At 55.2% G+C, this 9722-nt stretch overlaps 1 long non-coding RNA gene across 1 annotated transcript; it reads left to right on the forward strand.

The window, feature by feature from the left end:
• Positions 1–3136: 3136 nt before the first annotated feature.
• On the forward strand, positions 3137–5684 carry LOC120891312 (uncharacterized). The gene is made up of 3 exons (XR_005735688.2): positions 3137–3383; positions 4376–4499; positions 5005–5684. It is a non-coding gene; the product is annotated as an uncharacterized LOC120891312 (long non-coding RNA).
• Positions 5685–9722: the final 4038 nt, after the last annotated feature.

Raw genomic sequence — 9722 nt, forward strand, 5'->3', positions numbered from 1 at the left:
ATCACACTTGAGTAGCTCCAGGGCTACCCATGTACCTGGCTCTTCCCTGCCTACTTCTCCTTGTCCCCAGCCTGCTCCCATGCTCCCTCTGCTCCAGCCACCTGGCCTTTCTGCTGCCCATACAGTGCGGGTTGCTCCTGCCCCAGGGCCTTTGCACTGGCCATTCCCCTTCCTCTGAGCTCAGCCCCTCCCTTCACTCCAGCCTAGCTTCCTTTGCTGCTTTCTCTTTAGACACCCTGGTCTAAAGCAGTACCCCACCCCAGCCCCTCGATCTTCATGGCACTAAATACCAGCTGAAAGGCTGTGGCTTGTGCCTATGTCTCTCTACCACTCCATCATGCCCCCTGGAGCTCAGCAGAGGGCGAACCCCTGAATACCACCCTCCTCGTTGAATACCAGAATGAACCTGTGGCTTTGCTGATATGGTGGCTTCAGGGGCTTCATCTCATCTTTGATGAATGATGGGAAAGAGCGTTTCTCCTCGGGAACCTCTGCCCTCTATAGGGTGGGCGCCACGACCCCGGGCGGGGGCCCTGCCTTCCCCACCGGAGGGCAAGTCCAGGGATGGGATTTGGGGTCCGCTTCCCAACGTGGCTTTGGCCGCCCCTGCCTGTGGTGGCCGGGAGGCCCCGCACCTGGAGATAGGCGTGATGGATGGGTGTGGAGGAGGCCTGGGAGGAGAGGGAGGGACGGCAGTGACACTATTTAGCTGAGGGACGACCTCCTGACACATCAATGCAGGCTGCCAGGGATGGAGGCGGCTGCCGCGGTCCAGGAGTCTACTCGGGGGCGGTGTCTGTCCGGGTGCCAGTCTGGGTGCGCATGCTCGCACCTGTGCGCATCTGTGCGTCTGTCTCCTTTGTGTGTCTGTTTTTGAGTGTCTGATTGTGTCTTATTTTTTTTTGCAATACGGAGGATGGAACCCAGGCCCCAGAGCTGCCAGGCAGGTGCTCCGTCACTGAGCCACCCCCCTTATTTATTTATTTTAAAATTGGACACAGGGTTTCCCTCAGTGGCCAAGCTGACCCAGCTCTCGTGAATCTCCTGCCTCAGCCTCCCCAGACAGCTGGGGTGACAGGTGTGCGCCACGGCACCCGGCTGCTGGGGCCTGGGTGTGGATTGGATCTGTGTCTTTGCCGTCTGTGTGCACGTGCGTGTCCCTGGGGTGCACGTCTGTCTGTATTGGTGTGTCTGTCTTTTGTGTGGCTGAGCGGAAGAGCTGGACCCCAGGGACATTCCCGCTTGGAATTCATCGACTCCACTGGTCAAACCCTCCCGGGCTGAGCGCCTCCCATGCACCAGACTCAGAACCTCGGTGTACAGCTCCCAGGGCCCCAGACCCCGAGGACCAGGGACAGGGTGACTTGTAAACAAGGGCTGGTGGCATTGACCGCTAACTGGGTGTCTCAGGTGCTTTCTGTGGGTGTTTTAAGATGAAGCGAGGACTGTCTATTCCCACAGAGAGATGGAAGTCACTCAAGGTCAAACAGCAAGGGGGCGGGGTGGGGTGGCACTGGCCAAACCCAGGAAGCTGACCTCTGGAACTCACAGGCTTTATTTGCCTCAGAGACCTCTATGAATTAACACGAGGGCACAGCACTTGGGAGATTTATTTATTTATTTTTTTAATTTTTGATGACCAAACATCTCTTGTGTTTCCAGGACAGTTAAAAAGGGTCCGAATCCCGGGGCTGGGGGTGTAGTTCAATCCCAACATTGAAGGAAAAAAAAAAAAACAACCCAGACCCCAAGTCACCACTGAGACAGCCACCATCACACACAGCTGACTGAGGGCTGCTGGTGTCCATGGTTCAGATGAGTGGGGGGGGGATAGTGGGGGACAGTGGGGGTGTGGTGACCAGTGGGGGACCCTGCTTACACTCCCCATGTCCCTAATGAGAAGTGGCACGTGTCAGAGGACCTCCGGCATCACATCACCTGGGATGCAGGTTGGGGGTGCAGGGCCGGGTCCACCTAGCAGGGCGGAGGCTCGGTCTCTGGAGGTGAGGCTCAGGAGGCTGCACCTTTAATGAAGGCTTCGGGGAATCCTTGGGCTCCCTTGTGCTTCAAAATCACCGGCATTTTTGTTGCTGGGAGAACCTGGGGAGATTAGGTAGTGCCAATCCAGATGGCCTTGGGTCACACATCACTCTTGGACTTTGTTCTAAAGGCCATAGGGAGCCCCCAGGGCGTCTGAGCAGGGGAGGAAGGGGGAGCCGGGGAGGCCAGTTGGAAGGAAAGAGGGAGCCCACAGTTGACCACATGCAGCCACCCGCATGAGACACTGGAGGATTTGGATGGGGATGAGGCCAGAAGGTCATTAAGCTGTGGTCCTGGGAGAGGCATGGCCTGTCCTTCCTCGGGTGGAGCTTGGTGACAGGAGCCTTGACCTTGGGATGGATGCAGGGCCACCTTCCTTGCTGGAATCTAAGTGCTGAACTTCACCAAACCAGAGAAGGCTTCCTGGAGGAGGTGATGCCACCCAGGGCCCCAGAGAGGACAAGTCAGGAGGGGAAAAAGGAGGTTCGGGCTGCGGCTGTAGCTCCGTGCTAGGGCGGGGGCCTCCCTGGGTTTCCTCCCCAGGCTTAGGAAAAAAGAAAAGGAGAGAGAGAGAGAGAGAGAGAGAGAGAGAGAGAGAGAGAGAGAGAGAGAGAGAGAGAGAGAGAGAGAGAAGGGGCTCTTGATGGAGGAGGAGGTCCACCCCCCAGGCGGCGCCCCTCCCCGGGCTCCCTGCGCCCCCTGCGCCCCGGGCTCGCCAACTTCTCCAGGGAGAGCCCCGGGCCCCCTCCTGGGTGCGCGTCTTCCATCAGGACGCGGAGGAAGTTGACGAGCGCGGGCGGCCCGGGGACTGGCGTTTCTAATTAGCACGCAGGAGGGAGGGCGCCTCCGTCCCCGAGTCGCTCCGCTGATTGAATCTCGGGGCTGGGGCTGGAGCCGGCGCCGCGTGTCAAAAAGAAAGCCTGCGCGCTCGGCTCGCGTTAAAGGAACCGCGCCCCATTTCCAGGGCTCCGCTTCCCCAGCCGCCTGCGGGGCGGGGCGGGGACGGTGCCCGCGGAGCCCGAGTGGCCGGGGGCGGGGACCTGGGGGCTGGGGAAGGGGCCGGGGGAGGGCGGGGCCGGGCGGGGGTGCAGGGAGGTGGAAGGGACCCCCCGATGGGCTCCAGGAGGGAAGCAGGTTGGGCCGGAGCAGGCGAGGAACGGGCCATAAAGGGAGAGAGGCGGCTGGCTGCGGCGAGGGAGGGAGAGGCGCCGGCAAACACAGGTTCATTAATCTGTAGTTCGTCTGCCTTTTCTGTTAGGAGGATGAACTTGATGAGTTAATTAAGTCGCAGTCTGTAAAACCAGTTTATTTGCATAGGAAACTCCTGGGCCAGCGTGTTGTGGGTGAGTGTGCGGCGCAGACAATTCGGGGGGAAATTACAGCCTCATTAATATGCTAATCTGGTTGCAGGCCTGGAACGGAGTTTTGGGTTGGTGGTGCTCGGGGGTGGTGGGTGTTTGGTTGCTTAGCAACCCTTTTCTCCAGGTAACCCTTCTCTGGCTTGCCCTTGATATCCCCAAAGGATCTCAATGTGCAAGGGAAGGTAAGCGGGAGAGCATTCTGTTGTCACAGAACACTGAGCAAACTAAAAGGCAAACACACACACACACACACACACAGCCACACAACGACAGTGTCTTTACAGACAGGCTTGGGGAGGGGGCAGGGGAGGCTTCCTGGGTGCCACAAGACAGACACCAACATGAAAACGCACGGTACCTGGTGTCGTGGAAACAGACACGGCCGTGTCACCGCACACACGCACACACACACACACATGCGTGTGCACACAAACACAATTGGTGTGTGGATTTTGTTTAACAAATAAATGCATGTAATGAGATCGCCTGTGTCATCACAGGCACACTAGGTAATGTCCCCCACCCCCAGCACACAGAGGCACCCAGACCCTGTGCGTGATCTTTACCAAATAACACAATAAGCACTGAGCACAGTGTGCGCTTCAGATTATGCAAATGATGTGTGATAATCGATTGTAAGATGGGAACACACACCATGCAGAGCTCCTGCAACCAGGACTGGCGGGAGTGATGGGCAGCTGTGTGCCCCTGTGGACACGCAGGATCATACCTGCACCACAACAGCCAGGCACTGGGCAGGGAACATGTTGACGATGTACCCGGACAGGCGTAACTGGCACAGGGCACAGGACCTGCAGCTTCAGCGTGTCACCCCTGCTTGCTCTCCTGAGTCCCTTGTCCCTTGAACTAAGCCTGCTGTCCACACTGCACACCCGGAGGCCTCTCTGCACTTACATATCTGTGCCTCGTCCCTTCTTCAGTCACCTGGTAACAGCATATTTTCTTGGGCTCAGGCGAATCCAACAGGTCGCATCAGAGACAGCAGAGCTTCTCCAGAGACCCCACACTGCAGGGGTCGGGGGAGATGGTGCCCGCCCCCCTCCACAGAAAAAGCACCAGGCCCTGACGGTGTTATAGGTGAGTTCTGTAAATGTTAAGAAGCAGATAATTCTTGGATTACATGAGCTGTTCTAGAACACAAAAGAAAAAAAAAAACAACAAAAGAATAATAAAGGAAAGCCTCCTACTTGCAACTGTAATGGACAGTCTAGATGAGAGTGGACGGAACCATCCGTAATCCAAGAAATGCATGTGAAAACCGAACGATTTGCTGTTTATCCCAGGTCTATCTCATGTGTGAGAATCAGGACGTTGGGGACCATCAGGGGAGAGGCTGTGGGGAGGTCACAGTCCTGCAGTGTACTGCTGGGGCTGTGTGGGCGCAGGGAGGCAGCAGGTTATGAGGTTAGACATTTGCATTCAGTGTCAGCCAGAGATGCAATTCCTGGGCATCGACACGGCGGAGGAGTCACGTCGCAGACACAGCATACGCGCACAGGGTTGTGGCAGTGTTGTGTGTATTGACGAGCAGGCAGAGCACTGTCCCTGGTTAGGTGAAGGGGTGTGTGTGTGATCCCACCAGGGAAGGAGACCCCAGGAGCCATGCAGAGCGACAGGAGGAACGTGGAATGTGGCCTGTGAGAAAGGGACCAACGTGGGAAGTCGCACCACTGGTGTCAGTTGGGAAACGAAGTCCCGGGTGATGGTGGCGTGAGAAGGACAAGCTCCCACCTCGGTGGCCCACTGGGACTGTCAGACAAATCTCATGCTAAGGGAAAGAAGCCACAAACAAGAGCGTGCACAGGGACGTCCTTTAACAGGCCAGTGGAAACGGCAAAACTGAACGTCGGGGTAGGAAGGAGTGGGCAGGCAGGGTGGCGGCGACGGCCCCACAGAGAAACCAGGACGCGTTTTCCTCGGGTGACGGGAAGGGTGTGTCCCTGGGTTGTGCAGATGACGTGGAGGTATCCATTTATCAAAACTGACCGAATTACGCACTTAAAACGGGTGCATCCTTGCGTTGAATATAACTTGGCCTCAATGGTTTATTTTTTATTTTTATTTTTTTTTTAATATTTATTTTTTAGTTTTCGGGGGACACAACATCTTTGTTGGTATGTGGTGCTGAGGATCAAAACCGGGCCGCACGCATGCCAGGCGAGCACGCTACCACTTGAGCCACATCCCCAGCTCCCTCAATGGTTTATTTAAAACACTGTTTTACTGTAAATAATAAAATAGAACATACTACTTAAATTTTAAGTATCTTTCATGTATCAATTATTTTCAACCACCTATCAATCTTTTACCTATCACCCATCTCTCTACCTGAAATACATAACTAGGGGCCTGTGGGGGGGGAACTCAAGTAAGAGGAGTGGGGTGACTGCATCATTGCTCCTGGTCCCCAACCCTTCACTCCTCCCTTGTTATAGATTTATGCTCCTCCCCTCTGTCAACATGGTGGCGGGCACTTCCCTGGCCCCTGATTCTGGCCAGTTGACTCATTTTGGCAGATGGGATGTTAAAGGGTGGGACAGAAGCAGAGCTTTCAATATCTGTGAGAGGTTTGCTTGATCTTCAGCCCTTTTATGATGCATTGGGATGCATTATGGCCTGGGACGTCTGGTCCCCTCAGAGCTGATCTGCACCCTCCAGGAGGCCTGGATCCGAGCTACCCGGCTGCACCAGCCTGGATCAGTTGCCCCATGGACAACCTGCAGATTCACATGTGTGAAAGGCACATTTGTTGTCATAAGTCCCTGGAACTGGGAGGTTGTTTGTTATGCAGCATCATTACAGCAATAACTGACTGATACAGCAACAAAGAGAAATAGTACTGAAGTGCAGAGGGGGTACTCAGCCTGCTCTGTGGACTGAGAACAACCAGCTTAATGTCAACCCCTGGGGTCAGAGAGAGAGTCTGTGCTCACCCACAGACTCCTGCCTGTCTGCAGGTCAACTTCACCTCTGGAAGGTGAAGAGTGGCCAGGGCCAGGGTCTCTCTTTTATAACCCCAATCCGTGCCAATCCCACCTCCCACCCACCATCCTGGGGCGCCTGATCTGAGTCCACTGTGGTTGGGCAACCACCCACCAGTTTCCCCTCTCCCCTCCCTTCCTCATACTGCTCTGCAGTCCTCAGTCTTGACGCTCCTCCCTCCCGTAGGGCCTTGGCTCAGGCTGTTCCTCCTGCCTGGTGTGCCCTTCCCATGGATCCAGATCAAGCCAGGTCATGATGGCACAAGCCTGGAATCCCAGTGGCTCTGGAGGCTGAGGCAGGAGGATGGCAAGTTTGAGGCCAGCCTTAGCTACTTAGGGAGGCCCTGAGCAACTTGGGGAGACCTTGTCTCAAAACATATAAAAGGGGCTGGGATGTAGCTTAGTGGTTAAGTGCCCCTGGGTTCAATGCCCAGTTTAAAAAAAAAATCCAGATCAAATGGGCCCCTAGAAAACATGGTTCCAATGACTTCCATCTGTGCCCTGTGCTCAGGGCCTTACCCACTCATCTTGGTTTTCTCCATAAGGACCTTATGAGGTAGGTCCGGTTGCCGTTTCCATTTCCCAGATGGGAAAGTAAGTGAGGCTCAGAGAGGTTAAGCAACTTGCCCTTGACCACACAGTCAATGAGTGATGGAAATCTATACGCCTGACTACAAAGTCAAGGCTCCCACATAAAAGAGTCTGGCTCAGAGGTGTCCTTGAGGGTTTTCCCCTCTGTGGGGTCCCTGCCCTGCTGAGATGACAGCAGGAGTCACGGAGCTTGTCCTGTGATGGAATCCTTAATGTGCTTGGACCTGAAAACATCACCTTGGGGAAGGGCCTCGTCCCTTAAGAAATTATAAATATTTCATTTTCCCTCTTCTCTCCCGCCTTGGCAGCCCCGAGATGGAGTTATCGACGGGGACCAGGTGACGGACAGATTGGCAGGGCTCTGTATTGATGAGTTAATAGATTGTTGGCTTTTTTTTTTTTTCATTCTTAGAAAAAAAAAAAGAAAGAAAGAAAGAAATCTTGACAGCTATGTTCATGGTGGCGGGGCAGGCAGGGGCCGCCAGAGAGGGTGACAGGAGGCGAGGCCCAGGTCAGGGTGGACACACTGCACGATCCTGTCAGCTCGACCTTGAACATTGATCCCGACTCCACCCACCTCCCACCTCTCCTCTGTGGCTCCCGGCCACGGTGGCAGCTGATCCCTGTCCCCTGCTTCTACTCCTGGTCCTCCATCCAGCCCGCGCCCAGTGGCCAGAGGCACCATTTCCACCATCACCCCTGGGCCCCAGGCACGTGGATGGCCATGTTGCAGGTGCAGCCCGATGTCCAGCTGTGGCCCCTGCCCTCCCGTCCTGTGGTGCCTCTGACCTGGCTCCTCTGCACGGCCGCCCAGAGTGTCCATTCCTTACCCCCAACGCTGCCTGTGTGGCCCGGTCTCTAGGGTCTGCTGTGGAGCTGTTCTTACAGATGCCCACCTGACCCCATCCTCACCTGCCCAGGCCTCTGCTCTAACAGAGGAGGGGCCTGGGAAACATGGGGGGCCCTGGTGGAGGCGTCCACACTGCATTCATGTTACCTGGAAAGCCAGCTCGCGGTGGTTGTTGTCAATAAAGTTTTATTGGAACACGGCCCTGCCATTCCTCTATATTCGGACTGGGGCTGGTCTTGCTCTACTGATGCGGAAGTGTAGTCGAGGGGGTAGATCTTGCAAAGCTGAAAATTCGACTATTCGGTTTTTATGCATTACTGGGGAAGAGACTCAGGGTCTCACACATGCTAGGCAAATGCTCTACCACTGAGTCACATCTCTAGCCTTTTAAGGTTTTTATTTTGAGGCAGGGTCTTGCCGCCCAGACTGGCCTCTAGTTTGTGATCCTCCTGGCTCAGCCTCCTGAGTATCGAGGATTACAAGCATGTGCCACCGTCTCTGCCATCCTCTAGGCCCTTTACAGAAAACGTTTGCTGATCCTGATTAGCAAACTGGCCCAACACCCACCTGCAGCCCCTGTCCTTTGGGAAAGGGACATGGATCCTTGTCCTTTTCCCAGAGGACTCCCATGGCCACCAGACCTCTCTTGGCGGCATACAACAGGAAATCCAACTTGACTGACTTGAGCCAGAAAAGGCAATTTGTTAGCTATTGAAGAGAAAAGTTGAAGGTAGCTTCAGATACAGTTGGATCCAGGGGCTCATCTTCCCTGGTTCAAGGCCAGAGGAAGGAAGAGTCCCTACTTTCCTGGGAGCAGGAACTTGGATAAGTTGGTTACCTTTCAGATCTTCAGTTTCCTTGTCTTTAAAAGATAGAGGGGGGTGGCGGGGATAGTGGTACCTGCCTCACAAGGGCCAAACCAGTCAATTCAAGTAGGCCAAATCAAAAAAAAAAAAAAAGAAAAGAAAGACAGAAAGACAACTACTAATCACTGGAGCATCTGAATCTTACCTTACATGGCAAAAGGGACTTAGAAGAGGCGCTTAAATGGAGGATCTTGTGATGGACCGTCATCCTGCATTATCCAGATGGCTCTATGTAATCACAGAGTCCCAAAAAGCAGGGGCTACAAGCCAAAGAATGCAGGTGGCCTCTGGAAGAGCAGGTCACGGACTCTCTAGAGCTTGGGGAGGGAACACAGCTCCGCTGACACCGTGACTTTGGATGGGTGAGACCCAGGTCAGACTTCCACCGGACAGAATTGTACGGCTGCTGTGGTCATTTGTTAAAGCCGCAACAGGAGACTAATACCTCGGGTGAGGGCGTATCCCTGCGCCAGGCAGACAGCGAGCCTCAGTGGAGGCCAGCCTCCAGGATCAGGGGTAGATGCCCAGTTGCACTCCCCTGGAGCAGCCCCGCGCCTCAAACAGCGCCCAGGGTGCTTCCCAGTCCTCCCAACTGTGCAGGTGCCAGGACTGGGGCTTCTTAGGAGTTTTATCCGGGACTGACCCCAGTCTGCCCCGGGGGGTCTAAAAGCCTCCTCGGACTCTCCTGGGAAGTGGGCCTCCTGGTGCCAGGCGGTTCCCCCCCCCACTCCCGCTCGGTCCCCTCTAATCCCCTCCCCACTAAGCCATTTCTGAGCTGCTCCCTCTCCTGCATCCTATCGATCTTCAACCTGTTACTCCCCCAAAGCCCTTGATGGCAGAGGCCCAATAAATTCGCCACTTCTTTTGTCACCATCTGTCCTTGGGTTCATGGAGGTGGGCAGCGGGATCCCAGGCCGGCAAAGGTAAAATCTCGGGCTCCTCCCAGCAAAAGCTTTCAGCGATCCCGGTTCCTGGTGGCGGAATGTGTTTTCCCTCCAGGTGCGTGGGACTG

Source organism: Ictidomys tridecemlineatus, chromosome 2 (assembly GCF_052094955.1).
Source record: "Ictidomys tridecemlineatus isolate mIctTri1 chromosome 2, mIctTri1.hap1, whole genome shotgun sequence".
Lineage (NCBI taxonomy): Eukaryota > Metazoa > Chordata > Mammalia > Rodentia > Sciuridae > Ictidomys > Ictidomys tridecemlineatus.